Below are 25,733 nucleotides of genomic sequence, written 5' to 3' on the forward strand. Positions count from 1 at the left end.
TTGTGAATTATATGATAGTTTACATGAGAGAACTTTAGTTTTACATTCATTCCATTGTATATCATCTCATTGCCATGGTTCCAATCCCCTCCATGCATCATCCACCAACCAAAGGGTATATCCTAGAAACCTGCCCCCTACACTCCCCCCCCACCCAGTTTTCTGCCAACAGTTCCTTTCCCTCTCTGGATCCAAAGTCCCCAGCTGCTTCATCACTCCACGTCGTCATCTCTGTCTCTATCTCAGGCATCTCTGTCTCTCTGGGTAAGGTCCCGCTCTCAGCTCTTCTTCGTTGATGGTCCCAGAGACCTCCGCTCCTATCCTGGAGAGTTAATCACTCCTTTCCTTGTTACAAAACGTCTACCTTTGCATTTCCAACCCTCACAATCTGTCCTGATAAGCATTATTCACTACAGTATCACGAGTTACCCATCTGTATTTCTTTTCATCAGCTCCACCCAGATAGATTGAATTGTACCCACTGGAGATTCTGCCTTCCTCCATGCTCCCTAGCACTAGGTTCCCACTTGAAAGCTTGTAAGCCAGTCACTTCTTGCCTTTGTAGTCCCCCCATCCCCATTTGAGTATCCAATGTCCAAGTTGCCCATCTCCGTCCACCCTGTGTCTGGAGAGGGTGGGAATGTTTCTTGCTGTAAGGATTTGATCCTTCTTTTGAGTTGCTGCTCTATAGGTATAGGTCAAGTTCATCAGATTGTATCAGCTCACTCTTTTTTTTTTTTTTTCCCCCCTCTTCTTTCTTCTCCTGGATGAGCTCCGATCATCCAGTCATCTAGTCCAGGTCACGTGGGTATCATCTGCAAGTGTGGGTGCTCCTGTGCACATGCCCTCTCTTCCCGTCAGCTGGTAGTTCTACTCTCCTCTAGAATCCTCCATGGCCATGCCACTGACTCTGGGCCCAAGAGTTCCCAGGTCTCCTCACACTGCTTGCCAACCAGGTCCCCAACTGGGTCCACAGAAGTCCACTGAACATTGTAGGGCTTAGCTTGCCGCTTCATTGCTGCTTTTACCCCACTTCCCCCCATTGGTGATGTGTTTGGTCACCAATCAGAGCGTGCATTTTCGTTGAGTCTTAGTCTTGGAAGGGGGTTTGCGTTGAGAGGACCTGGCCACTTGCCTTGATGTCTCCTATGGAAGTACTTTGTTTGTTCTTGTAGTAACAGTCCATCTGCCTCCATTTTTCCTGCAGGTCTTTCTTTCAAGAGGTATCTTTTATTCTTCTAGCTGCTCCAGGCTAGTCTGCTCATCCTTTCAAGTGGAGATTTCTCATCTCTGGAGATCTGGATGTGGTTCTGGTTTCTACCTACTGTTTTATGTATTGCAAAGGCTCCACAAGAAGCCTCGTTCACTGGGTATGCTGTAGCCCCATTTGAGGTATTCCAGTCAGTCAGTCATAAGCAGAAGACGGACTTACAAGCCTTCTAGTGTGGTGTTTCTGACTATTCCTTTCTCTTCCTCTCCAGTGTCTGTCTGTGCTGCCCAGTCAGGGAAGCGCCGGAAGTTCTCCTACCAAACATTTTTAAAACTACACAAACAAATGTAGACAAAATATATGAGTGGAACATACTAAAAATTAAAAACTTATGTGCATTAAAAGACTTTACTAGATGAGAAAAAGGGAACCCAACAATGGGAAAAAAATCTTTTGCAATGACACATCCGACAAGGGGCTTATTTCTAAAATATATAGAAAACTACAAAACCTCTACAAGAAAAAGACAAATAACTCAATTTAAAAATGGGCACAGGACATGAACAGACACTTCACAAAGGAGGAGATCCAGGCAGCCAACCAACATATGAAGAAATGTTCACGATCACTAGCCATTAGATAGACGCAAATAAAAACAAAATTGAGATATCATCTCACACCAGCAATAACAGCAAAGATAAAAGTAGAGGACAATAAATGCTTGTGGGGATGTGGAGAGACTGGGACACTCCTCCATTGCTGGTGGGATTGCAAAATGGTCCAACTTCTCTGGAAAGCAATATGGCACTTCCTCAGAAGTTTGGAAATAGAAATACCTTATGCTCCAGCAACTCCTCTACTTGGTATTTACCTACAAGAAATACGGGCCATAACATGAGTAGATATATGCACACCAATGTTCATAGCTGCACTATTTACAATAGCAAAAAGATGGAGATAGCCAAAGTTCCCATCAACTGAAGAATGGATAAACAAACTGTAGTACATGCACACAATGGAATACTATGCTACCTTGACGAATAACAAGGAAGCTGCAAGTCACCGCATAAGATGGATGAACTTTGAGGATATTATGTTGAGTGAAATTAGTCAGTCACAAAAGGAGAAATACTGCATAGGACCACTACTGTAAAAGACTAAGAAAAAGAACCCATACTAAATGGGGGTGGGTTCTTTGCTGGTTGCTGGGATGTGAGGGGTGAGGTGAGGGGAGGGAGGGGAAGGTGGAGCACAGGGCAGTGAATAGACACCAAATAGTTTGGGTGCTAGGGAGGAGTGCAATATGCAAGAAGGGAGAGGAGAATGGAAGAACAAAGGGGATAGGAGAACAATTAGGCAAGTTGGCATGGGCTATGTGGGACAGAGGTAAATAATGATGTATGAACCACCTTGGAACAACAGGAATCTGAGATACAGGGATTGAGACACGATTAGAATGGGAAAAAGGGGGGAAATAATGTTAAGATGCTTGGCTGTCTTTTCAATCTTGGTTTCCCTTGCATACCATCATAAAATAGACACTGGAAGGGGAGATAAAGGAATAGCCAGAAATATCACCATAGAAAGCTTGTAAGTCTGTCTTCTGCCTATAACTGATTAGAATACCTAAAATGGGGCTACAACATGTGGGCTTCCTGTGAAGCCTCTGCATTACATAAAACCATAGGTGGAATCATGAACAGCATCCAGAATCTTCAGAGGTGGGGAATTTCTATTTAAAAGAAATGGGTAGACCAGCCTGGAACAGTTAGAAGAACAGAAGATACTTCTTGAAAGAAAAACCGACAGGAAAAATACAAAACAATATAGGCAGATCGACTGATTACTACAAGAACAAGCAAGTTGCTCACCATTAGACATCAAGGTAAGTGATCGGGTCCCCTCTGAGCAAACCCCCTTCCAAGATTAAGACTCAATGGGAAAACCGGCTCTGATTGGTGACCACGTTTGTCACTGATAAGGAGACGTGAGGGAAAAACAGCAATGAAGTGGCGAGCTAAGCCCTACAACATTCAATAGACTTCTGTGAAAACGGTTGGAGACCTGATGGCCAGCAGTGTGGCAAGACCTGGGGATTCCTGGGCCCAGAGTCAGTGACATAGCCACAGAGAACTAGAGTGGAGAGTGAAGCGTCCAGCTGTTAAGAAGAGAGGGCACATGCACAAGAACACCCACACTTGCAGATAATACACACTTGACCTGGCTTCAATGACTGGATGATCAGAGCTCAACTAGAAGAAGAAAGAAGAGGAAAAAAAAGAGTAATCTGATACAATTTGATGAACTTGACCTACACCTATGGATGCAGTAGCTCAAAAGAGCGAACAAATCTTTACAGCAAGGATCATTCCCACCCCCACCATACACAGGGTAGACAGGGATGGGCAACATGGACATTGCATACCCAAAATGGGAGGCTACAAAGGCAAAAATTACCTGGTTTACAAGCTTTCAAGATGGAACCTAGATCTAGAAAGCATGGAGGAAGGTAGAATCTCCACTGAGTAGTATCCAATTTATCTGGGTAGGGCTGAGGAAAGGAAATGTGGATAGGTTTCTTGCGATACAATAGTGAATAATTGTTATCAGGACTGATTGTGAGGGTTGGAAATGTAAACATAGAAGTGTTTTAGCAAGGAGGGGAGTGATTAACTTTGCAGTCTAGGAGCGGAGGTCCCTGGGACCATCAAGGGAGAAGAGCAGAGAGTGGGACCCTACTCAGAGAAGCAGTGACACCAGAAATGGAGGCAGAGACAATGCCGTGGAGAGATGCAGCTGTTGGGAACTATAGACCCAGAGAGGGAGAGGGGCTGTGTGCTGACAAACAGGGGGGCAGGCTTACAGGGTATACTCTGTGGTTGTTTGATGATGCATCAAGGGGACTGTAATCATGGCAATTAGATGATATACGATAGGATGAATGTAAAACTAATGTTCTGCCATGTAAACTATCACATAATTCACAATAAAATATTAAAAACAAAAAACAAAAAAACTCAAAGAACATTTAAAAGGATCGTAATCTGACTTCCCAAGGATGCCAAAATTGCTGTTCTGATGTTGTGTAAACTGAAGAAAGTAATTTTTCAGAAAAGGGTTAGAGAGATAGAAACACTGAATTCCAAAGTGCATAAACTTAGATAGAGGATATTTTAAGAAAAAAGAGCTTCACATTTTGATATTTTTGTTTAATAATGGTTTCTATGATTTCTGAGCAATATTTTTTGAGTTACTGTTATATGGATATAGCATAGTTTATCCTTGAAGTACATGGACATTTGGCTGATTTCCAGTTTGAGGCAATTAGAAATAAAGTCACCATAACCATTTGAGTTGGTTTAAAAAAAAACTCTATTATTGTTTTGCATTGCGTAAAGGCTTACTGAACAGATCATCAGTTTTATATTCAACAATTCATATACTTAGCTTCATCTCTATGATTTCAATCCCCTCAATGTAACAAAACTTAGCCCACTTCCTATCAGTGTAGTAAGTTTATTTTGTGTGTGGACAGAAGTTTTTATTCTTGAGATAAATTAGTAAGAGAAAGACAGATGGGTCTAGTGCTCTCCAGAATGGGTATACCATTTTTAATACCACTCTGGTAGCGTGGTGGTTACGAATCGGGCTGCAAACCTCAGGGATAGCAGTTCGAACCTACCAGCTGTTCCACAGGAGAAAGATGAAGCTTTCTGCTCCCAAAAAGATTTACAGCCTCAGAAACCCTGTACAGGGTCACTATGAGTTGGAACAGACTCCACAGCACATGACAACAACAACAATGTATCAGATCGTGAATCTCTCTGTGTGCAAGGTTATACGCCTTACAACAAGAAGGTCTTGTGACCAAGTGGGTTAAGTGTTTAGTTGCTAACTGAAAAACTGGCTCTTCACTCCCACGTAGGAGAAAGATGAAGCGGCCTGCTTACATAATGCTTTAGAGCCTCAGAAGCCTTATCGGCCAGTTCTAATCTGTCCTCTGGAATCACTTGTAGTTGAAATCGGCTTGATGACAGTATTTTGGTTTTGGCATTCTCACCAAAACTTATCCTTGTGTGATGTGTGCAGAGTAGGAATTCGCTGTGGTCATCAGTATGCAAATAATTATGATGAGCATCTTTGCATGTGATTACTTGCCATCTGAATATCTTCTTTGGTAAACCCACTGCCTTCAAGTCAATTCTAACTCATAAGCACACTGCAGAACAGAGTAGAACTTCTCCATCTGGTTTCTTAGGCTGTAAGTCTTTACTGAAGAAAAATGTATAGCGTTTCTCCCTTGAAGCAACTAGTGGGTTCCAACTGCCAACCTTACTGTTAACAGCTCAGTGCTTAACCCAGCGCCACCAGTGCTGTTTTCTTTGCTGAAGTGTCTATATACATTCTTTGATTATTTTTAAAAATTGGATTATTTTGCTCATAACTGGGGTTTGTGAATTTTATATGTGTTTCAGATAAAAATTCCTTTTAAGAGAAGTGGTTAAAAAATATTTCCTCCTAGTCTGTGATTTGTATTTTTATGTTGTTAATGGTTTCTCTGGTAGCATGGTGATTACGAATCAGGCTGCGAACCGTACAGTCAGCAGTTCCAAACTACCAGCCACTCCGTAGGAGACAGATGAGGCTTTCTGCTCCCGTCAAGATTTACAGCCCAGGAAACCCTGAACAGCGTCAGTATGAGTCTGAACTGACTCAAAAGTACTTACCAACAACAATGGTATCTTTCACAGAGCAGACGTTTTCATTTCTATGTAAATTGCCTTAAGTTTTTCTTAATATATATGACTTACCTAAGAGCTCACAAAATTTTCCTTTTGTTTTCTTGTAGAAGTTTTGCAGTTAAATCCATGAACCATTTTGAGTTCATTTTTATCTAAGATCTGAGGTATGAGTTGAGAGTAATATTTTCAACATGTTTAGCACCAATTGTTGAAAAGTTTATTGTTGTTTTGTACCTTCTTAGAAATTTTGTCAAAACTCATTTATCCAGAATAAGTGGAAAAAAATTCAAAATTATTAAAAGATAAAAAGACAGGATATACTGGTCAGAAAGAGACTGGAGGAACCTAAGACTCTGGCCCTGGACCACCGGTTCAGATCTGAAAAGGAACTCACCCTCATGGCCCAAGTTTCTGCCACCCAGTGGATCGCTATATAGGGGGACAACAACACTAATATGGCATGCTCACTGTGAATGAGAGAATTTATCTCAAATTAATTAACAGAATTAATTTCAAAAGGACAACATTTACCTATGGACCAGGTTGAGAAGGGGTAGGAAGGTGGGTGGAATGGAAATCGAAACTATAGCAAAGAAGCGAGATCACTTTTTGCATGGAGGGATTGCAGTCATTGAGATGAAACATAGGGAATGATCTGTCAAATGTAAAACTGATCATCTTATCTGTAAACCTCCACTCAGTTCAGAATAAAATGTTTTCAAAAAAGTCTGTATATGGATGTGCATATTTCTCAAATATTCTAGTTCATCATTTTACGTATCTGTGCTTTTATGATTACTGCAGTTATATCATAAACTTTGACATTAGGTAATACAAATCCTAAAGTATTTTTGATAATTTTCAGAATGTTTTTAGCTAATCCTGTTTCTTGGACTTTCTGTATACATTTTAGAATCCACTTGTTGAATTTTACAGAAAATTCTTTTGTGATTGTGTTGAATCTATATATCAGTTTGGGGAGAATTTGCATCTTAATAATACTGAATCATTCTGGTAGCCTAGTGGTTACGAATTGGGCTGTGAACCGCAAGGTCAGCAGTTCAAAACTACCAGCTGTGTGGCAGAAAGATGAATGGAACAGGGTTGCTATGAGTCGGAATCGACTCGACGGCACTTAACAACAACATATACCATTCCATTCATTTTAGTCTTGATTTCTTTCATCAGTGCCTTAAATCTTCACTATACCGAACTTGCACAGATTTTGTCAGATTCATTCCTATGTCATGATTTTTGGTGCTATGATAAATGGATATTATTTTTGCAATTTAAATTTCTAGTGGTTTATTGATAGTATATAGAAATAGAGTTGAGTTTTGTATATTGATTTTGTATTACACAACCTCACTGAACTTACTTAGGAGTTCTAAAAAATATTTGTAGATTCCTTTGGATTTTTTATATAGACAATTATTTCATCAATGAACAAGAACAATGTCATTTCTTTCTTTCCATTGTGCATGCCTTTTATTTATTTTTCTTGTCTTCTTATTATAAGCAGGACTTACATAATGATGCTGACCTTGCTTTGTAAGTTTAGGGGAATGCAGTCTGTCCTTACCAGGTACTTTTTCTTTTGTGTATCCTCTACTCTATTAAAGATGTTCTCTTCTTTTCATAATTCTTTTTACATTTTGTTTGTTGAATCATGAAGGGATATTACTACATTTTGGCAAATATTTTATCAACTGAGTTTGAAATCATATAGTTTTCTTTGTTATTGATATGGTGAACTAAGTTGATTGCTTTTCAAATGTTGAAGCCACCTTTCCTATTCAAGGATAAATTCCAATTGGTCATGATGTATTATTCTTTGGATATATTGCTGTATTTCTTTTGCTCATGTTTTGTTGAAGATATTTGTATCTGGGTTCAAAAAACCTGTAATTTTTTTGTGTTTTTATTGCAATACCTTGTTCTTTTATTTTGAAATCAAAATAGCAGCTGTTTCAGGAGGAGTTCTCTTCTTTTCTATCTTAAACTCTCACACATTTTCTGATTTTGAGGTTATTTTGTTTTTGTTTTTTCATTCAACATAATTTCTGATATCTTTTGTGACTTCCTCCCTTATCAGCTATCATTGAAAAGAACATCTATTTTTCTTTGGATAAAGTTTTCTATGAATGTTAATTAGGTCAAGTTGCTTCATAGTATTCTTTCTATTTCCTTTCCTATTTTTCACTTGTTCTATCATTTATGGAAAGAAGATCAATTCAATCTCAAAGAATAACCATGGATCTGTCAACTTTGCTTTAAAGTTTTATCAGGGTTATACTTCACATATTTTGAAGATCCATTGTTACGTTCTGACAAACTTGAGATTCACATATATTTTTGGTAATTTGTTCTTTTTTGTCAACATGCAAACCCATGTACCCCACCCCCTTTTATTAACATGGTGATTATTTTTGTTCTGGAATCTTGTTTGTCTATTTTTGTCACTCCAGTGTTTGTTTTTATAAATGTTTCATGTTGTTTTATGTATTTACTTTTAACCTAAATACTTCTTTATATTTGATAGGTTTCTTCTAGAAAACCTAATAGGGCTTTTATTCTTCAATTGTTTTATTTTATTTTAATACAATACGGTAATAACTGGGGTCCTGGTATGGTGCTGTAGGATAAATACTGGACTGCTCATCACAAGATCAGCAGTTCAAACCCACCAGCCACTCCTTGAAAACCCGATACAGGGTTTCTTTGAATTGGAACGTACTCGATGGCACTGAACAACAATTACAGCAACACATGGCAATAGCTATTTTTTGGTTGTTTGTTGTTGTTGTTAAGTTCTGTTGTGTTAGTTTTGACTCATACCAACCCTGTATAGGGTTTCTGAGGAGCAGCTGGTAGGTTTGAAATGCTGACCTTGTAGTTCAAACCGACCTTGTGGCCCAGTGCATTAATGTAACTATAGATATATTGAGTTTCAATCTGCTAACTTTTATTTATTTTCTATTTGTACCTTCTTCATTCATGCATTGTCCTTTCAGCTTACTGTATTGTCTTGGTAACTCTCTTTCTCTGCATTAATTCATTGTTTGCTTCAGGGATGACAATATAAACACTGTGCTTTCACAGTCTGTGTAGACGTAATCTACTACCACTTCAAGCATTAAAATAACCCATTTAGGGACCTTTATTCTGCAAGCCTTATGTTATAATTGCAGTATGTACTACCTCTCCATACATTGACACTGTATAATTTTTGTTTTCCAATGTTGTTGTTGTTGTTAAGTGCCATCGAGTCGGTTCCGACCCATAGCGACCCAGTACAGGGTTTCCGAGGGTGTAAATCTTTACGGGAGTAGAAAGCCTCATCTTTCTCCCGCGGAGCGGCTGGTAGTTTCGAACCGCTGACCTTAAGGTTCGCAGCCCGATTCGTAACCACTACGCTACCAGAGCTCCTTATAGACACATACATATTATAGAATTAAGATGAAAAAAAAAATGACTGTTATTTTTATTTCTTCTTACTCTTACTTCATTTCCAGATTTTCATGATTCTCTTTAATATAATTTTCATTCAGTCTGAAGAACTACCTTTATCATTAAAGTAGACATATCGATGACAAAGTTTTGTTGTTGACGTTGTTAGGTGCTGTGGAGTTGGTTCTGGTTCATAATGACCCTACATACAACAAAACACAACACTCCCAAGTCCTGCACTTCCTCACCAGTATTTCAGTGCTTAGAGATCATTGTTGCAGTCACTGTGCCATTTCAACTTAGTGAAGGTCTTCCTCATTTTTGCTGACCTCTACTTTTCAAGCTGATGTCCTGCACCATGGATTGGTACTTCCTGATAACATCCCCAAAGTATGTGAAACGAAGCCTGGCCATCCGTACTTCTAAGGAGCATTCTGACCATACCTCTTCAAAGGCAGATTTATTTATTCTTCAAAGACAGATATATTTACTATTCTTCTCCCACACAACTCAAAGGCATCAATTCTTTTTCAGTCTTCCTTATTCATTGTTCTGCTTTTGTTTGCATATGAGGTGATAAAGAATTATCATGGATTGGGTCCAGTGCACCTTTGGCCTCAACATGACATCTTTGCTTTCTAAAACTTTAAAGATGTCTTTACAGCAGATTTCCCCAATGTACTATTTGGTTTCTTGGCTACTGCTTCCATGGTTGTTGATTGTGGATCCAATTAAATGAAATCATTAACAACTTCAATATTTTCTCCATTTATCATGATGTTGCTTACTAGACCAGTTTGTTTTGTTTATATTAAGGTGCAATTCATACTGTAGGCTGTAATCTTTTATCTTGGTCAGTAAGTACTTCAAGTCCTCTTTCTTTCCCATAAGCAAGGCTGTGACATTCATCTGTATATTGCAGGTTGCTAATAGGTCTTTCTCCCATCCTCATGCTTCATTCTTCCTCATAAGTCTAGCTTCTTAGATTTTACCAATATACAAATTGAAAAAACATGATGAAAGGATATAACCCTGACATATGCCTTTCCTAATTTTAAAACATGCAGGATCCCCTTGTGCTTCCAGCTGCTTTTTGGTCTGTGTACTTGTTCCCAATGGGCACAACTAAATGTTCTGGAATTCTCATTCCTTGCAATGTTGTCCATAGTTTGTTACGATCCACACAGTCAGTTAACTTTGCAGAGTGAATAAAATACAGGTAAACATCTTTCTGTTATTCTCTGTTTGGAGTCAAAACCTCTTTGATATCAGCAATGATATCTCCTGTTTGATGCCCTTTTCTGAGTCTGGCTTGACTTTTCAGAAGTTGACTGTCAATTTATAGCTGCACCTATTTACAATTTTTTCTTCAGCAAAATTATTTGCATGCGATATTGTTCAATAATTTCTGCATTGTCAGATCACCTCCCTATGGAATGGACACAAATATGGAGTTTTCCATCTGGTTAGCCAGGTAGTATTCTCCCATATTTCTTGGCATAGATAAGTGAGTGTTCACAGTTCCTTCATCTGTGAATGTTTTTGTTTCATTTACTTTCTGGAAAGATGCTGTCACACTATACATTACTTTTGATTTTTAGTTCTTTATAATAGTTATTCCATATCCTCTGGTCTCCGTGGCTTCTGACAAGTATTCCAATGCAAGCTGAGTCTTTGTTTCACTAGACTTTTTTAGCCTGGCTTGCATCTGTTTTGTAGATACAGTTCAGAGATGATCCAGGGTTTGTGTGGGTTAGTACAAAGTACTAGAAATCTGTTAATCTCCTCATACTCTTTGGGTTCTAAGGGCTACTTGTCCTGTTCCCGTGGTCCCAAAAAGTGTTTTTACAGAAAGTAGTTGTTCTTTCAGAATGAGTTGCAATAGCTTTAATGATAAAACCTGAAGAAGAAAAAAAAAGTAAGAAAAATTGGGATTGGGATTGAGGTCTCATCCTGGGATGGAGTACTTTTCCTATTCCAATTCTTGCTTTTTGACTTTTGTTTTGTCCAGAGTTTCAGGTTGTAATTAGCAGGAGAGATTGGCTTACTACATTTGGTCAGTACATTTTCTTTTTTCTTTTAGTTGCAATATTTGTTTTTATTTTTATTCAGGGAATAGCTGAAACTGTTTTGGCAGGAACACTGGCAGTTCATGAAGGGGTGCTGTGAATGGTAATGTGTGCAAAGGTAAGTTGGCACTAGACTGAACGGAGACTTGAATGCCAACCTAAGAACTCTGGGTTTCTGTTTAGTAGGTTATAGAAGTCTATAGAGAGGTATTTTCATTCAAATGCTTTAGTGCCACTGGCAGCCCTCAAAAATGGTCTTGCTGCATTTCCTTTTTAAAAACCTTTCTGAAATAGAAGTGAAATGATTTCAAGTTTTCTTCCATATTCTGGTCCTGGCACCAATCTTATTTCCCCAGAAGGCGTTTCTATTACTGAAAGTGGCATTCAGGCACTGTTGACCACACATTCCCTGATTATACATTGCATAACATAAGAGAAAAGACCAATAAAATCACTGGTCCTACTTACAAGGAGCTAACAGCATCTGGGGCTGGACCCACTTTGTGCTACATGCAAATACCTTATGAGCAAAATGTCTAAAGAATAATGATGAAGCTTTGTGTATAAAGATGTGTGTATACTAAGCAATTCATTAATCACTAGTATAAAGACAAAGACCTTTGTTTCCTTTTTTTTTTTATTATTAAATCATTAAAATAACTGTTGTTGTTAAGTGCCCTTTAGTCAGTGCTGACACATTGTGACCCTGTGTAGGATTTCCAAGGAGCAGCTAGTGGGTTTGAACTGCCAACCCTGTGTTTTGCAGTCCAGCATGGATCCTCCAGTGCCATACCAGGAGATGCCAGTGTTTCACTGTGTTGTGCTATGAGTCAGTACCAACTTGATGGCACCTAACAACAACAACAACAACAGATAATTGTAATACTGCATATTTCTCTACCTGCTGTTTTCAGTGTGTGTATGGAGTAGCCAGAAACAGGCCATGAGACAGAGATTTACATGAAAATAGTTTACTGGGGAGTGCTTTCAGCCAGCACTATGATGGATGATTGGAATAGGATCGCCTGCTAACCTCTCAGGGAATACCACCCCCCCACACACACACACAAAACAAGCCCCAAAATGAGTCAAGGAGTGATCCTTTGTAACTATGTCATCAACCAATCACTGTAGGAGGACTGCTTTCAGTGCCTGAGCATCTCTTGGGACAAGGAAGTTCTAGTAGCCAGAGAAAGTCTCCAAAGGAGAATTCAGCTGTGAGTTTTGCTGTTATTGTTAAGTGCTGTGGAGTCTGTACTGACTCATAGTAACTCTGTATAGGGTTACCAAGGAGGGGCTGGTGAGCTTGAATTGACCTTGCGGTTCAAACATACTTTGCAAGCCAGCATATTAACTTGTAGTCACACTTTCAGACAGCTTGGGTAATGTGCACCCCCAAAATCAAGGAGGTTCTGAATGGTGAACCACAGCTTTTGTCAAACTGCTTTAAGTCAACCTAAATTTTCTCACCTATAAAATCAAGTTAAAAACTCAATTAAACCTCATAGAGGTAGAGTTTGGGTTTGTGGGGAGAGGGGTGGTTGTTGCTATTTTGGGGTGAATTATTCTCCCTTCAGTTATGGGGTCATGCTGGACTGCTCACCAAAGTCCAGTAGCTTAAACCTATAAGGGGTTTTTCAGAAATCCTATACTGGGTCACTATGAGTTGGAACCGATCTGACTTCACTTAACAACAGCAACAACTCTCCCTCCAGGTAAATCACTCTTTGAAGTTGGGCTCTTAAACACATGTAATTTTAGAAAATTGCCTTATATTCAATAATTTTGTACACTGTTGTTTTTGTTATATACCATAGAGTCAGTTCTGACTCATAGAGACCCTGTATAGGGTTTCCAAAGAGTGGCTGGTGAGTTCGAACCACCAATCTTGTGGTTCAAACTGACCTTGAGATCCAGGGTTTTATCTCACAGCACAACACCAGGACTCCATTTTGTATAAGGGTATTCGTAATTGAGAATTTCATTTCAAAATCTTCTGATAAAACAGAGGTTTGAAGGAGTTAAATGCCTTGCCAAATAATACTCAGATTACAAGATTCTCCCTTTTCTAAAACCCGTGTCCTTTCTATTATCCCTTTGTGCCTCCATTCTCCTTATCATATCCCAAGAGAGATTCCATAATTGAGGGTTTTTTCTCTTTGTTTTTGTTTTATTGTTTAATTGATATTTGTTTGATTCTCCTACATGTTGGCTTTTTGACCTCTTTCAAGATTTCCAGTTTCTATTTTCCCCATTCTCTAGCAGGAAAAGGAGACTGCATGTTCTGACAAGTACTTTTAAATTAAAAAAAGAGAGTTTAAAATAGAAAATGTAATTTTAACACATGCTGAGAAGACAATTCTATTGTATTTTTCAAACACCAGAAAATAAATAAATAAGTAGAGAGACAGTGAGGAGAATACAATTAGGCCCTATTGGAATGAACACAACTGGATCCTTGGCAAAGCTGGCAAAGACAACCCTGCCAGCATGCTGCTGAACACAAAGAGTCTGTTTTGCTGATGATCACGTATCATGGAGCCCTCTAAATATGCTCTTTTAAATCAGAATGAGTAATACCACATTTTTTTTTTTCCAAAAGTGAGTCAATACAATCAGACACATACCATTAAGTTGAAATTTTTGAGGTGTTTTCATTTCTGTTAGATGGAAGTTAGCATGTTTATTTTTTGTTGCATCATTTCTGGGAATGATGATGATTTGGCCTGTTGGTGTGTGTGTTTGTATGTGTATGTGTGCGTGAGCATTGTGCAGAAACTAGACTAAGAGAATTCACACCTGCACACACCCTCCTTTCATTTGACAGCAGAGACGAGGTTACTTTTTCTTCCCTCTGCTGATCATTTCCAACAAGCCTTTGCTATAACAACTGTCACAGTGTCAATATTTTCTGTACAACAAAGAGTTTTCCCAATACATCTACTCGCAGAAATTCTGATTCTAGCAGAGCTCAAAATGAAGACAACCTTACATCTGGCTGTAATAGAGTCACGGATCAACATTGTTTAACGTAAATGTAATCTAAATATGGCTTTTATACCTAGTCTTGGTGTCACTGATGCTAAACAATCTGTCAATCATAGATTATCACTCTATTCACCCATGAAAGAGTGCATACATAGACACTTATTATTTTTGCATGTCCAAAACAGAACCGTGACTTCTGAAAATAAGAGACTGGTGATTGTTTGGTGACCCAATCTTCCCTCATCACACTTCTTCAGTGAACCCTGACATAAGCCACCATAGCTCCAATGGAAGCCATGATCAGGATTTGCCAGAAAGTACATTATTTCACTTCAGAGGATTAACTTTACCAACAGCATTCAATCCCAAAAATTTTGATACAAGATTTGGGAAAATGTGACCCTCTTTCCACTGTGATTGTTGTTGAGTAATATATTAGTTAACTGGATGCTAATGGCCATTTTATTATCTTGGCAGAACAAGGAGAGAACTTGTCTGAGATTGGAGTTAAGAGAAGAAAACAGAGATAAAGACAGACCAAGTCCTATGGCAATGATAGCCTGTATTCAACCATACCCAAATAAATTTCTATCACCTTGTTTTTTAGTTATGTGAGCTAATAAATTCTAGTTTTTGCTTTAATTCAATGCCAAGGGCTTTCTTCTTCCCCAGTTGGAATTTAAAGAGTCCTACAAAATTCAGCTTCTGTTTGATATGTATCCATAACTCATTTATTTAGAGTTTAGAGGGAGCTCCACTTCCTAAGCACTCAGGACCTTTTTCTGCTGCTTTAATAACTCCGTTATAGGTTGTTCTTGTTAAGGGCCATCAAGTCTGACTCAACTCCTAGAAACCCTATGCACAACAGAATGAAACACTGCCTGGTCCTGTACCATCTATACAATTGCCACTACGTTTAACCCCCAACACCAAATCCATTGCCATCAAGTTGATTTAGACTCATGATAGCCTTATGTAACAGTGTAGAACTGCCCCCATAGGATTTCCAAGGCTGTGATTCTTTATAGAAGCAGACTGCCGCATCATTTTCCTGCAGAGCAGCTGGTGGATTGGTATCTCAGACCTTTTGGTTATCAACTGAGTGCTTAGATACTGGACCACCAGGGGACAGGAGAGAAAGAGGGACTTCATATGACTGGTAATTTTGGAAAGACAACTGGGCTTCCTGTTCATTCCTTTCATTTTGGTAGTTATATCTCCTTCGAAGGCCAATGTTCTCTATGTGGACCACACAATAAGCTTAGAGGGAAATATTCTTACCCTACATGGTGAGTCTGTAAATGTTCAGTGCAGTCTTTGATTTGGGACACAATGCTATCTATTCTGGCATTTAGTGAGGCACCATGGCATACTTCAATATCAGTGTTATCCTTATGAAGGTGGTATTTTGATTTCTGTGTCCCTTACTTTGTTTCTATCCTAAATTGATTAAAAACCCAGCCACATGGGAGTGGTGTTATCTATTGCTCTTCTCCTCCAGATGTCTCAACAAGATAGTAAGTGGAAATAGTCCACTTAAGACATAAAGATACTAAGTGGAAAAAGTCATTGCATTATTAGGGAATACCAAAGAATTTACTGTGTCTGGAGTATAAGCTATAAATACAAGAGTTTAATAGTTGAGACTAGACATTGAGGCATGAATTGGATTCTAAAGAACCATCTATGAGATATCAAGAAGTGTGAAACTGAATTGCATATGTTACGTGGAGTTCTAAGCGAATGCTAAAAAACTGTAGTATGAGGGTGAAGGAGAAAAGACAGAGAAAATGGTGTTAAGCTGATATCCTCACCTGAAAATAAGTGTCATGAGGGAGAGATCACACTAGCATAAAACTGGCCTCAATATATGTATATGTGTGTGTGTGTGTGTGTGCGTATGCATTGTCCCATAAACCAGGAACAGATCCAGCCACATAAGAATGAGATAGAGAAATAATACTAACAGGAAACATGACATTATATCTATTTCCTACAAGCAGAGAAAGAAAGGGGCATACATATTACTCTTTAAGTCCTCAGCTACTAGCTGAATGGTCAGTGGTTTGAAACCACCCAGGGATGTATTAATAGACAGACATGGCCATCTGCTTCCAAAAGACCACAGTATAAAAATCTTCTGGAGCACAGTTCTACTCTGATGCAAATGGAGTTGCCATACAACAGGATCCACTGAATGGCAACTCACAGCAACAATAATGAAGACTGAAGAGGAATCACCAGAGAAACAAGAGAGATTCTGGGAAATGGAACATTGAAAGTTCATGCAGGAAGAAGTTTGAAGAAGCAGAGGTCGCCACAAGTGACAAACATTGCAGAGAGATTCATTGCAGGATCTGAATCTTACAAAAAGAGAAACAGAGATAGAGAAACATAAAGGGAAGACATTATGGAATAATGATGGCATAAATGAGAGGGATACCACTGCTAACCAAGGAATGCCAAAAATTTTTGGGAGCTGCCAGCTATAAGAGAGACAGGGAACAGATACTCTCTCTCATTGAACCTCTAGAAGGAACCAATCCTGCCTCCACCTTGATTCAGACTTCTGGTCTTCAGAACTGTTACATAATACATTTCTCATGTTTTACACTGTGTAGCTTGTGTTTGTTACAACAACCTGAAGAATCTAAAACAGCCATGGAGGAGCCATTTACAAGTGAGATGCATTTATGGACCAAAGATGGAGCTGATTTATCTCTGTACCCATTTCCTACCTAGTAAATCTACTACCTTCTACTAGAATTCCATACAACTACCCTATAGGGCAGAGGAAAACTGCTCCATTAGGTTTCCAAGACTGTGAATGTTTATAGGAACAAACTGCCCGTCTTCTCCATGGGGAGACTGGTGGGTTTGAATTGTTGACCTTGCAGTTAGCAGTCCAACCATTAATTCACTGTACCACTATGGCTCCTTTGAACCTAGTAAGTGGCTGAAAAATTCTAGGACAAAATTAAGTGAGCCTCATTTTCACTCACACAGTGATGGAATAGTAACAGCTCCTACCTCAGGCAGTTGTGAAGGTTTGTTGTTGTTGTTGTTGTTGTTGTTGTTAGGTGTCATCAAGTCAGTAATGACCCATAGCGACCTTATGCACAGCAGAACGAAACACTGCCCGATCCTGGGCCAACCTCACTATCGTTGCCATTGATATTTGAGCCCATTGATGCTACCACTTTGTCAATCCATCTTGCTGGGGGTCTTCCTCTTTTTCTTTGACTCTCTACCTTATCAAACATGATATCCTTCTTCAGTGACTGGTCCCTCCACTGATGTATGAGAGACGAAGTTTGGCCATTTTGGCCTCCAAGGAGCACTCTGGCTGCACTTCTTCCAACACAGATCTGTTGGTTCTTCTGGCAGTCCATGGCACTTTCAATATTCTCCTCCAACACCATAACTCAAAAGCATCAATTCTTCTACAGTCTTCCTTATTCACTGTCCAGCTTTTACATGCATGTGAGGGTATTGAAAATACCATGACTTGGGTCAGGTGCACCTTAGTCCTCAAGCTGATATCTTTGCTCTTCAACACTTTAAAAAGGTCTCGTATGGCAGATTTGCCTAATGCTATAGGTCATTTGATTTTTTGACTGCTGTTTCCAAAGTGTTGATGGTTGATCCAACAAGAATGAAGTCTTGATAATTTCAATATTTTCTCTGTTGATAAAAATGTTGTTTATTGGTCCAGTGGTGAGAAGTTTTGTTTTCTTCACACTGAAATGCAATCCATACCAAAGGCTATGCTCTTTGATCTTCATCAGTAAATATATTAAGTCCTCTTCACTTTCAGCAAACAAGGTTGTATCATCTGCATATTGCAGGTTGTTAATGAGTCTTTCTCCAACCCTGATGCCATGTTTTCCTTCATATAACCCAGCTTCTCAGATTATTTGCTCAGCATACAGGTTGAATAATTATGGTGAAAGACTACCACTCTGTCGCACACCATTTTTAATTTTAAACCATTCACTGCTTCCATGTTCTGTTCAAACAACTGCCTCTTGGTCCAGGTACAGATTCCTCATGAGCAGAATTAAGTGTTCCAGAATACTCGTACATCACTATGTTGTCCGTAGCTTGTCCTGATCCACACAATTGAAAGTCTTTGCATAGTCAATAAAGCAAAGGTAAACATCATTCTGGTATTCTCTGCTTTCAGCCAAGATCCATCAGACATCAGCAGTGTATCTAAAGTACTTACAACACTGCTGTTGTTGTTGTTGTTGTTAAGTGCCGTCGAGTCGGTTCCGACCCTGTACAGGGTTTCCGAGGGTGTAAATCCTTACGGGAGTAGAAAGCCTCATCTTTCTCCCGCGGAGCGGCTGGTAGTTTCGAACCGCTGACCTTAAGGTTCACAGCCCGATTCGTAACCACTACGCTACCAGAGCTCCTTTACAACACTGCTGGGTCACAGTAAATACAATATGAAGGGGATTCAAAGAGTTCAGAGAAAAATTTCACTATCTTTAAATTCCAACTTTTGGATGTTCCCCATTTAAGTGTTAGCTGTTTTTGTTACCATTATGTTGCTGTTGTTAAATACCGTTGAGCTGGTTCTGACCCATAGCAACCCTGTATAGGGCTTCCAAGGAGCAGCTGGTGAGCTTGAACTGCCGATCTGCAGTTCAAACAGCTTTGAAGTCTGGCGCATTAACCCAAAGTGCCAATCATTATAGTAATGCCCAAATGCTTTCTTGGGTATTCACAAGCCTAAGTATTTTCCATTTCCTGAGTTATCAACTTAATTTTTTATATGTATTTGTATGTTGCATGTATGTAGAAGTAATACATTTTACAAAAACAGATGCTATGAAATATAACTCTATCATTGTATCATTGTTAAGAATATAATTTCATCTCAGAATGTTATTAATGGTATTTTAAAAAATTCAACATTTAGGGCAATTTCAAATATTAATACAAAAAGTGAAAAAATATGTAACTAGCCAGAATGTACGTAATTAATAGAAGGGCTTTTATACTTTGCCCTTGGCATTATAGAATCTAACTATAAAACCTGCAATTTTCTCATTTTACCCTTCATTAATTCAAGGAAAGGCAGATTATGGGGGTAGAATACCTAATGGACTCATACATGAATCTAATTGACATATGTTATTATTTAGAGGGATAAAAAGAAACAATCCAAATTCTTCTCTATGGTTTGTATTCTAGCTGGCAAAGCCAAACTCTACAGCTGTGTAGCTCTATGATCTTGAGAAACTTGCATAGTTTCTCTGGGCTTACTAAATAGGAACTTGGAGACAGTTTTGGACCATCAACTCAGAATTCCAGAAGAGCATGAGTCTGGATATGGTGTCACACATATCTAGTTGTTTAGCATATCCAATAGAAGCAATTGTTTTAAAAATAATGCCAACTCTAAAAATGACAAGCCTGGTGACAATCTAAAATATATTCTTTCTAGGTTGCAAAACCATACCAGGTGAAATCTGATCCAATTAAAATATATACAATAGCTTGGAAAGTGCTTTGTGTTGACAGGTTTGAGTAATAACAGAAGCCTCTGACACCTTCTATGTCTTGTGAAATCTGGTCTCTCCTTAATTTTATCTCGCTGAGCATAGTGTATGAATAATGACTCAGTGAGTATTCTTTAACCTTGAGCTGAACAGTTTGTTTTTGGCAGTCTTCATGGACACATACGGATGCAACTGCATGTAAATTTCTACAACTATTTGGCAACCCTGGTGCAACCACAGAAACATAGTGCTTGGAACTTAAAAGGATCTCCATAAATACATATTATAAGAGTGAATAAAACTAGATATGGCATGATATACAGAAAAGAAAGAGCACAGAATTTGAAGTTATTACAACCTCAAATCAAACACAAGTCCTATTTCTAAGTAAGTTGTTTTAGAAGATGTCTTCTAGTCTATGAGACTGTTTTATCAACTATAAAGTAGGGATGATAAGCATTTTAGAATTTGTTGGGAAGATAGCATTTTTTCCTATAGATGTATATATTTATTCATACCCTGTATTCATCAACAAAGGAGCTCTGGTAGTGTAGTGGTTACGAGTCGGGCTGCTAACCTCATGGTCAGCAGTTAAGAAGCTGCCAGCAGTTCCACGGGAGAAAGATGAGGCTTTCTGCTCCCATAAAGATTTACAGCCTTGGAAACTCTATGCAGGGTAACTATGAGTCAGAACCTACTCCACGGCACATAACCATCACCGCCAGTCATCAACAAGGAATCACAATAGTGCAACAGGCAAGAGCAAAGTTACTAGCCAAATGAGTGGCAGATTGAACCCACCCAGGGCCTACAGAGAAAGAACAAGTAATTTACTTCTAGAAAGAATGTTGTTGTTGTTACTGTTAAGTACTGTTGAGTCAGTTCTGCCTCATAGTAACTCTGTATAGGGTTTCTGAGGAACAGCTGGTAACTCTGAATTGCTGATTTTGAAGTCCAAACCAGTCCTGTAGTCCAGTCCTTACCCTACACCACCACACCAGAAAACCCAAATGGGGCAATTCTACTCTATCACAGGAGGTAACTCTGAGTAAAAAATGGACTCAATAGCACCTAACAACTGCAGCCTAAGCCAAAATCCTTGGTTTTAATGTTGAATACTCCATCTCTTACTGATCTAAGCAAAGGGAAGTGGTTTGGTGGTGCAGTGCTTAAGCACTAAATTGTTAACTGAATATCAGTGGTTTGAGCCTACCGGGCACTCTGTGCAAGAAAGCAGAAAGGAGTCTCCTTCCAAAAAGATGTAGAGATTCAGAAATGCTATGGATCAGCTCTAGTGTGTCCTATGGGATTGCTAGGAGTTGGAATAAACTCAAGGGCAATGCGTCTTTAGTTTTAAGTAGAGGGAAAGGAGTAGTCTTAGAATGAAGGAATTTAAAGCTGAGTTTTCATTAAAGGCAGATGCTGGGGATAAAAGTCTCTTCTTTTCTTGCAACTACCTCATAAACTACTCTTTTTGAAGAAAATAGCTAATCTGACCCTAACCTACAATCCTTACAATCACCTTCAGAGACTTATTGGCATCTCAGGGTTAACGTCAATTCCAAATTCATGGGATAAAGAATCTAAACATTCTAGTCCAAGTCCATGTCCACCTTGGCCCACCTGACTGTGACAAATGGACAGGTTCGTACATCACAAAAGTGCTAATGGGTGGATTATAGATCAGGCTGAGCAAGAAGCTTGCCAGATGGAGGGTCATTGTGAGTAGAACAAGTCCACTAACGTTTTTGACTCAGCCTTTAATTTTTTCTCTCAAAAATGCATTAAATATAGAAAAAGGCTATATAAAGTACCTGACATGTTGTTGTTGCTAACTGCCACTGCAGTGGTTCCATTTCAGAGTGACCCTGTATAGGATTCCCAGGGAGCAACTGGTGGCTTTGAACTGTCAGCCTTGTGGTTAGCAGGACAGCACTTATCCAATAGCATCACATACCTGGTCAAATAGAAAGCCTTCAGTAAGAGGGCCACAATCATTGTAAAGATGAAATATAAGGATAATTCTCATTTATGATTCCACTGAATGAGGCTTCACTAAGTCCCATGTTATATTCAGCACACTGAATTTGTATTGGAGGCAGTGAAGTGACCCTATTCCCAGCCATTATGAAGTTCATGATCTCACAAAAGAAGGTAACCATGATTTGTTGTTCCCTAACTCCATGAAGAGTTGTGGGATGACATCAAGAACATCATACATGAAGAAAGCAAAAAGTCATTGAGAAGACAAGAAAGAAGAAAAGATCAAATGGATTTCAGAAGAGACACTGAAACTTTCTCTCCAGAGTAGAGATGCTAAAACAAATGGAAGAAATGAGGAGGTCCAAGAGTTAAACAGAAAATTTCAAAGAAAAGCTCAAGAAGATAAAGCCAAATATTACAACAAAATATGCAAAGATCTGGAATCAGAAAAATCAAAAAGGAAGAGCACACTCAACATTTCTCAAGCTGGGGGAACTGAAGAAAAAATTCAAGCCTTGAGTTTCATTATTGAAAGATTCTCTGGGGAAATTAATGAATGATGCAGAAAGCATCAAGAGAAGATGGAAGGAATATACAGAACCACTTTACCAAAAGGAAATGGTTAACGTTCAACTGTTTCAAGAAGTAGCATATGATCAAGAGCCAATAATACTGAATGAGGAAGTCCAAGGTGCATTGAAGGAATAGGCAAAGAAAAAGGAACCAGGAATTGATGGAATAAAAATTGAAATCTTTCAAGAAAGTGAGGCGGCACAGGAGGCACTCACTCATCTCTGCCAAGAAATTTGGAAGACAACGATCTGGCCAATTGATTGGAAGAGATCCATATTTGTGCCCATATCAAAGAGAGGTGACCCAATGGAATGCAGAAATCATTGGACAACCTCTTTGATATCTCATGTGACTAAAATTTTGCTAAAGGTAATACAGAAATGGCTACAATCATACATTGACAGAGAACTTCCAGAGGTTCAAGCCGGATTCAGAAGAGGCTGTGGAATGAGGGATATCACTGCTGATGTCCAATGGATCTTGGCTGCAAGCAGAGAATATCAGAAAGATGTTTACCTGTGCTTTATTGACTACGCAAAGGCTTTCAATTGTGTGGATCATGACAAGCTATGGACATTATGGAGCATGACTATTCCAGAACACTTAATTGTTCTCATCACAGGACGTATTGCATTAGGCAAAGTCTGCACGAGGCTTTTTTTTTTAACATGTTGAAGAGCAAAGGTGTCAGCTTGAGGATTAAGGTGTGCCTGACCCAAGCCACGATATTTTCAATAACTTCATATGCATGTGAAAGCTGGACAGTGAATAAGGAAGACCATAGAAGAATTGATGCCTTTAAGTTATGGTGTTGGAGGAGAATATTGGAAGTGCCATGGGCTGCCAAAAGAACCAATAAATCCGTTTTGGAAGAAGTGCAGCCGGAGTGCTCGCTGGAGGCCAAGATGGCCGAACTTCGTCTCTCATGCTTTGGACGTATTGTCAGGAGGGAGCAGTCGCTGGAGAAGGATATCATGTTTGGTTATGTGGAGGGTCAGAGAAATTGAGGAAGACCCCCAGTGAAATGGATTGGCCAGGTGGCAGCATCGATGGACTCAAGCGTGGCAACAATAGTGAGGTTGGCCCAGGATTGGGAAGTGTTTCGTTGTGCAATGCCTAAGTTCGCTATGAGTCAGTACCTACTCAATGGCACCTAACAACCACAACAAACTCCACTAAGCACTGCCCTCTACACAAATATTTCTCTTTAAGAATGAGGTAACTGTAGGTTTTATACCTCAAAATAAAGGTTCTTTCTGTGAAATTCTCATAGTAAACTTATCTCGTCTTTTCAGGCAGGTAATTTGGTCTTTCCAATCATGATTTGGAACAATTCCACATTCATGGAATTTTTTCCTTCAGAAAAAAATTTTGTTTTTCAAACAGGCATTAGTGATGTGAGTTCACTTCCAACACCTGGGACAAATGAGTCATGAGGGAATGAAAAGTTGCTTAACAGACAAGATACAGGGACTAAGGTCTCTGATACCACATTCCCTTCTTAATCTCATAGGAACTTTATGTGATAAATTTTACTGGTAATTTTGAAATCATGAAAACTTCATATCCATTAGTCATAAAATATAAAACAAAACACCTATGCCATGGCATCCAATTGTCATAGATAAAATACAAATATCCAAGACAAAACAAACAAAAAACACACAGGCTGTAAGTACGGTTAATATGGCTGCCTGGCATGTTCTCAGAGCTTTTCCTCTTAGCTTTGTCTGTGTTCTCCCATGAAGAATATACGCATTTAGGTTTTGAATTTTCTTTTATTCCTTTGAATTCCTTATCTTACATTGTATTACATTGGCTAAAAAATGAACTTAAGGGTATTGAGCCTCATTATTTTAATTAATATATATATATATTTATCATGGAATATTTAGAAAATATGTATGTACAAACATAATAAAAAAATAAACAAATTCTACTTGACAGTATTAATCTCAAGTTTTATTTTTTTCCTTATTATTGTTGTCATTAAGTAGCATCAAATCTGTTCCACCTCATAGCGATCTTGTATAGGGTTTCTGTGAAGTAGCTGGTAGGTTTGAACTGCTTACTTCATGGTTCACTGTCCAGTGCTAATCTTTTAGTGCCACAATGCATATATACTTTACTTAGCAAAAATCTAAGGTCATTCATATCATGTATAAAGTCTTTGTATACATTTATGTTTATATGACAAATGTGTAGGTAATGTTTCTTATACTTATTGCCACCCAGTATGTTTGAAACCCACCACTAGTTTGTCAGTTTGTCATACTGTGGTGACTTGCATGTTGCAGTGGTGCTGAGGCTATACCACCAGAATTTAAATACCAGCAGGATCGCCCATGGTGGACATGTTTCAGCTGAGCTTCCAGATGAAAACAGACTCAGAAGAAGGAGAGATTGACTACCTGTAAATACTTAGCCACCAAAACATTTATGAATATAGCCATGGAACCTGTCATATAGCACCAGAATATTGAATACTGAAACATGATAAAGAGCAATAGAATACTGTGAGATATAATACCAGTAAGTGAGCTCCACAGGTAGGAAGGCACTCAAACTATGACTGGGAAGAGCTACCTCCTCAAAGTAGAGTTGACCATCATAATGAGAATGGAGTAAAGTCTTAGGGACTGTCATTTGCTGATGAGGTACAACTCAAAATGAAGAGAAACAGCCATCAACATCCCTTAATAATGGGAATATGGAATGTGCAAAGTTTGAATCTAGGAGAATTGGAAATTGTCAAAAGTAAAATGGAACACATAAACACTGATATCATAGGAATTAATGAGCTGGACTGTACTAGTATTGGTCATTTTGAAGTCAACAGTCAGGTGGTTTTCTATTGTGGGAATGACAAACTGAAGAGGAATGGTGGTGCATTTATCATAAAAAAAAACAACATTTCAAAATCTGTCTTGAAGTACGACGCTGTCTGTGGTAGGATAATATTAGTATACCTACAAGGAAAACCAGTTAATACAATTATTTTTCAAATTTACACACCATCCACTAAAGCCAGTGATAATGAAGCTGAAGACTTCTACTAACATCTTCAATCTGAAATTCATCAAACATGCGACAAAGATATATTGATAATTACTGGCAACTGGAATGCAAAGATTGGAAGCAAAGAGGAAGAATCAGTAATTAGAAAATATGGCCTTGGTGATAAAATGTTGCTGGAGTGAGGCCCCCC

This window comes from Chrysochloris asiatica, unplaced genomic scaffold (assembly GCF_000296735.1).
Source record: "Chrysochloris asiatica unplaced genomic scaffold, ChrAsi1.0 scaffold00075, whole genome shotgun sequence".
Classification (NCBI taxonomy): Eukaryota; Metazoa; Chordata; class Mammalia; order Afrosoricida; family Chrysochloridae; genus Chrysochloris; species Chrysochloris asiatica.